Consider the following 6,051-nt stretch of genomic DNA (forward strand, 5'->3'; position numbering starts at 1 on the left):
TTTCAAGCCGCCCCTGCAGGTATCGCTCCTCGATGATCTGCAACCTCTTCTCAAATCCTCAACCGCTTCTGTGGAGAGCCTGCCATGGCACCTGCAAAGCAAGGTGGATACCCTTCGCAGTCACCTTGTGCTACTTGGCAGTTCTGCTCCAATCCAGCTCACAAACAGCCCGCCCTTCTCGTGCTGCTCTTCAGAGTGCAGCTTGGCCCCACTCAGCCTGTGCGACACACCTGCAAAAGAAAAAGAAAAGCATAGGCTGAAGCAGCATCCAAAGACACAGCACAGATAGGACAGTTACTCTCATCTGCTCCCTTACCTCTGCTCCCTCACCTGCCCTAGAGGCAGGTGCTTCCATCTGCTCTCTTAGGCCAGCTACAACACACCCCTGAAATATAAACAGGATTTTTACTGTACTTTGTGCAGTTAAGTAACTGCAGTGACAACTGCACCCCTAAAGTACCTGCTACATCTGTTCATCGCTCACCTTGCCGAAAGCAGCTATGCTCAAGTCCCGCGTTGTACACTGTTTCACCTTAAACAAATGAGAACAGTCACAAGATAATCATTCAGCGGCCAGCATTAGCACCCATCCCTCAACAACACAAGGAACCCCATTTACAATATTATAATTTCTAAACAGAAGCCCCTTGCCTCAGCACCTCAGAAGTAGATCAAGCCAGTCACCGAGCTGCCTACCAAGTGCTGGACAGTTCCAGAAGGAGCTCTTTTCTATGACAGGTTCCTCCTAAGTTTTACGCTGTACTGGGGGACAGGATAGAAATAAAAATAAAAATTTCAAAACCCCTTATCTGTAAGCTTTCAATATTCAACAGACCTCCTCAAGCACACCATTCAAGCACTATGCGAGCAGCTGCTCACAAGCAGATATACTCTCCCCCCACACACACGTCTGCCAAACACCACAGAGATGACTTTGCCAGCTGCCCTTCAGTACGTGCCCAGAGGTAGACCGGATGCCTTTGCCAAAACATTCCCGACAATGTATTAGCACACCCATGCACTGCCACGTTAGCTGTCATCACTAACTGCCAGGCAGGACAGCTCCAGACCAAACACATACACACACAGCCACGCCACAAACACTACAAACAAAACACACAACACAAGGCGCAAGAAAAAGTGACCCCCGGAGGGAAGCCCTATGGCAACAGCAAGTCAGAACAGGTGCTCTGCACCAGACCCTAGAGGAGACTCAAATGTCACGACACGCGACTGGAAGCAACTGCCAGAACTGGGATGATGGAGGCCGAAAAAGCCTGCCTTCAAGACAAGAGACCAGAAGGATGGGGACTGAAAACCCCATAAGACGATGCTTAGGAAATCAATTCCTAACAAGAGCTCCTGATGCGGCCCAGATGACTTCTGCAAGAGTGAGGATGGAAACAGACGCGATCTCAAACCGAATAGGATGCACGAGACCTGAAACAGAGCTGCATTTCAAGCAGCGACTGCAAGACAAGAAGTGCTCGGATCAGAGCCACGATGACAAAACAAGCACTGAGGCCCTTCAGCACCGCTACCAAGTCCCCTGTCTGGTCAGTCCAGTGTCAAAAGCTAGGAGGATATCAAGACCCGAGAAGCACAGAACAGACGCTGCAGAAGCAACACTACAAGACAGACGAACAGAAGGAAACTGTCCTGCCTGGCGCACGCACTCACGCTACAAAATAATCCCGCTGCTTCTATTAGCCTGGTGACCCGGCCACAAGCAGCCTGAACGTGACCCAGCCTGAACCACCCTCACCGTGGCACCAAGTCTAGTCAGCCAGCAGGCACCATGCTCCTCTGGCTCCCAGCTCCCATTAGCCACCCCAGATATGCAAATACCACGTGTCCCCCAACTTAGCTCTCAGGTTGCTGAATGGTAAATTCCCTCCGCCTCAAGAAATGCACAGGCACTGGTCGTCATCTTAGGCAATTGCCAGGCTCATCATCAGCTGCAAAAACAGAGTACCAGCATTCACTAGCATGCCGGTCATGATGCCCACCTTCTCCACAATGCTGACTACTGCTGATGCAACATACAACTATGCTCACCTGTTCCTCTCCAAATCCAAGCTCCGACACTGCAACCAGTATCATCCACACCACCTGGGAAAACAAAAGGATTAAATGATCGTTGCGTTCACAACACGTCACCCAATGGTGGGGTTTTTTTGTTATTGTTGTTTTTTTGTGTGTGTGTGTTTCCTTTTTTTTTTTTTTTTTTGGTCTGCTTTAGCTCAACAGCATGCAGAGTGCAAACAAGAAAACTGGGGTGTTTCTAGAAGCAACAATCCCCACGCTTTTGCTGCAGCTTAGAATATTAAAAGGACAATACGACCCAGCAAGTAACTGGAACTTTCTTACCTGGAATTAGCTCAAAAACTTTTCTTCACATTGAAAGAAAAATCTAGGAGCAGAACAGATTATACACCAACAAAATTAATTCCATTTCATCCCCAGAAAAAAAATCACATGCTCTCATCCCCTCCTGTACCTCAGCCGCTTGCCTACCCCACGTGGCACACGCTTCCATCTGTTCTCTTTACCCACTTATAGCACCTCTAAAAGACAAACTGGAATTTTACTCTATTGGCTGTAGGAAAATAACTGCAGCGACAACCGTGCCCCAAAACCAACAGTTACCTCTGCTCATCACGCACCAGAGTCACTGCAGAGGCAGCTCGGGTCAAGACGTCCTGCACTGCGCACTGCGTTTCAGCCTGAACAAAAGGAAAAACACAGGCAGAAGATAAACATTCAGCTGACAGCAGTAGCACCCATCCCTCAACAACAAAAGGGACCCCATCTTTAGTTTTATCCTTTCAAAACAGCAGGCCACTTGCCTCTGTACCTGCAAATTAGGTCCAAGCTTGAAAGGAGCGACCAGCATCACCCACGCCACCTGGGAACACAAAAGGACACAATGACCACTGTGCTTGCAAGCAACCACCTGCCACACTGCTCCTCTATCCCACACAGCCTCACCTCGGACCCTCACAGGGAAACACCTGAGCGTCTTCCCTTCGCTTCGGATAAGGGATGACCAGGCTGACAACACTCACCTTCCCTCAGTGCTTCGTGACATGAGGATTTCCCTTCCCTGTCCACGACTGCACAAAGCACCTGTAGAGGCGAGAGAAAAGCACACTCTGAGGCACCTCACAACCACAGCGTACCTGCTGCAATACCTCTCTCTTCCCAGTTCCTTTACTTCAGTTGCTCAACAGCTCTAACTCAGATTCTTCGCTCACAGCGCCACAGCAAATTCTGCCCGGGCCACACAACATACGCTACACAAGCTACATTGCTTAGGACACACAAGCTGGAACGTTCCCGCCCAACAATCAGTTGCATCGCACAGGATGGATGCCGCATACTCCTAGAAACCAAACCTACCAGTCCTGAGCAGCTCCCAACCTCCACCTGCCTACCACGTTCAGCACACTAACTGTTTACCCCTCAGAAAACCAGAAACTTAGAACATACACACACACAAACAACAAAAAAAAAAAAACACAACTCCACAAACGCCAAAAAGACATGCACACACAGCAACCCCGGCAGCAGTAATCACAGACTTACCCTTTGCAGATGAAAAAGGTGACTCTGATACAACCCTGCTCAGTCTCTTGGTAATGCTGCATCTACGCTGCCAAGCCACATGTAGCATGTAATCAAGCTGGTGTAACTCTCCAGGGGACTACAACAAGTGGTTTTAAACATGCAGAGATTAAAATATATCTCAAAAACAGGAGAATATGCGGCCATCCTAAAAAAAAGTGAGCCAGCAGCCTCTACTAAATATCCCTCTAATTCAAGCACTTAGAGATCTAGAATTCCAACCACTTAGAAATCCAGAAATCCATAGACTCCAGACTGCCTAGAGAACCCTGCAACTGACTGAAGGAAACACAAAGCACTTACCCCCAAAGAGCAGCCCAGGCAGAAGGAGCACTCTGATGCCATGCCTGGGGCTCATATACCTTTTGGCCCCGCCCAGCACCCAAACCCAATCACCTGGGAAAGGGGAGGGGCAAAGCACAAGAAAGTAGAAATAGAGCAAGAGAAGTAGCTGTTTTTCTTTTTGTTTCTTTTTTTAAATAAACTTTATCTCAAAAGCATGCAGAGAGCAGACCAAATATTTGCAGTGATTCTAGAAGCAAAAACCGCCTTTGGCTTATTCTGCAGGTTTTAATATTGAATTGACAATATCACCAAGCTAAAAACTGAAACTTTTTGAACCGGAATTAGTTTAAACAGGCTCATCCCCATCTGTAAACACAGAGAACCAGCATTCACTACCATGCAAGCCCTAATAACCATGTCCTGCACAACACACACTACAACTAATGCAACATACCATTGTGCAATACTTCTCTGTTCCCGGTTCCTTTACCTCACCTGCTCAGTAGCTCCACCTGAGTAATGGGCCCGGGCGGCGCCGCGCCGAAATGGGCCCGGGCGGCGCCGCGCCGAAATGGGCCCGGGCGGCGCCGCGCCGAAATGGGCCCGGGCGGCGCCGCGCCGAAATGGGCCCGGGCGGCGCCGCGCCGAAATGGGCCCGGGCGGCGCCGCGCCGAAATGGGCCCGGGCGGCGCCGCGCCGAAATGGGCCCGGGCGGCGCCGCGCCGAAATGGGCCCGGGCGGCGCCGCGCCGAAATGGGCCCGGGCGGCGCCGCGCCGAAATGGGCCCGGGCGGCGCCGCGCCGAAATGGGCCCGGGCGGCGCCGCGCCGAAATGGGCCCGGGCGGCGCCGCGCCGAAATGGGCCCGGGCGGCGCCGCGCCGAAATGGGCCCGGGCGGCGCCGCGCCGAAATGGGCCCGGGCGGCGCCGCGCCGAAATGGGCCCGGGCGGCGCCGCGCCGAAATGGGCCCGGGCGGCGCCGCGCCGAAATGGGCCCGGGCGGCGCCGCGCCGAAATGGGCCCGGGCGGCGCCGCGCCGAAATGGGCCCGGGCGGCGCCGCGCCGAAATGGGCCCGAACAGACTTATTCTTCAGTGATGAAGAAGGTGACCCTGCTCAGTCTCTTGGCAGTACTGCACTTATGCGGTCAAGAAACCGTACCCCACGGTTTCCCAAAAACAACGTACCTGGCAACCCCTCATAAACATACCTCAAATATGTGAATTCCATGCACATAAAGCCTAGAAGGCTTTATGGTCTAACGACTCGACAGACAGCAAACACACAGGCAAAAGCTCCAGAAATACAATAAACTGTCCCTAAACCTGAAACAGAATACCCCTTACATGCCCACTGCTGCCATTTTCAGATACACGCTCACACAGGGAGCTTCAATGATACATTTCTCCTAAACCCTGCTCCATCACTTTGCCACCAGGGTTGTGACTTTGATAAGATTTGACATAAAGGCAAAGACTCACAAAAAAAAACGTAATTCTGCAAAAATCATAAGGGACCCAGAAACACAAAGCAAACACACAAAGTAACATCACCATACTATCCGTAACACTGCTATAACTACTACTCATCTGAGGAAGAGCTGCATGCAATACAGGCACCTACTACTAGATTGCTTTACAATGACAGATCCTGCCAGTTGCCACCTCAAAAAGATAGGAGTACTGGTTTCTACTTGAAAACGCATCAGTCCATAGACTGACCCACCTAAAGAACCCTCCAAACAACTGAAGGAAAACCAAAGCACTTACCCCAAAGTGCAGCCCAGGCAGAAGGAGCTCTCTCATGGCATACCTGCAACTCAGTTACCATTAGGTCCCACCAGGAACCTGAAGCCAATCACCTGGGAAAGTGCAGGGGGAAAGCACAAAAAAGCAGAAAGAGGAGGAGCAGCAGCTGTGGTTTTATTAACTTCTTTATATGGCTTAGCTCAACAGCATGCAGAGGGCAGAAGAGAACTGGGGTGTTTCTAGAAACAAAAATCCCCATGCTTTTGCTACAGCTTTGAATATTGAAAGGAAAATACAAACAAGCAAGTAACTCTTTTTTTTTTTTTTTCCACCTGGAATTACCTCAATCTGTCATTTACAAAGAAAAATCTAGGAGCAGAATAGATTACATGCC

At 50.5% G+C, this 6,051-nt stretch overlaps 1 long non-coding RNA gene across 1 annotated transcript; it reads right to left on the bottom strand.

Annotated features, from left to right (window-relative positions):
* LOC309891689 lies at window positions 1–5,771 on the bottom strand. The gene is made up of 5 exons (XR_014319545.1): window positions 5,679–5,771; window positions 660–762; window positions 485–532; window positions 331–385; window positions 1–91 (listed from the first exon to the last, which is right to left on the bottom strand). It is a non-coding gene; the product is annotated as an uncharacterized lncRNA (long non-coding RNA).
* Window positions 5,772–6,051: the final 280 nt, after the last annotated feature.

This window comes from Aythya marila (genome assembly GCF_965140915.1).
Source record: "Aythya marila genome assembly, contig: HAP1_HAP1_SCAFFOLD_248, whole genome shotgun sequence".
Classification (NCBI taxonomy): domain Eukaryota; kingdom Metazoa; phylum Chordata; class Aves; order Anseriformes; family Anatidae; genus Aythya; species Aythya marila.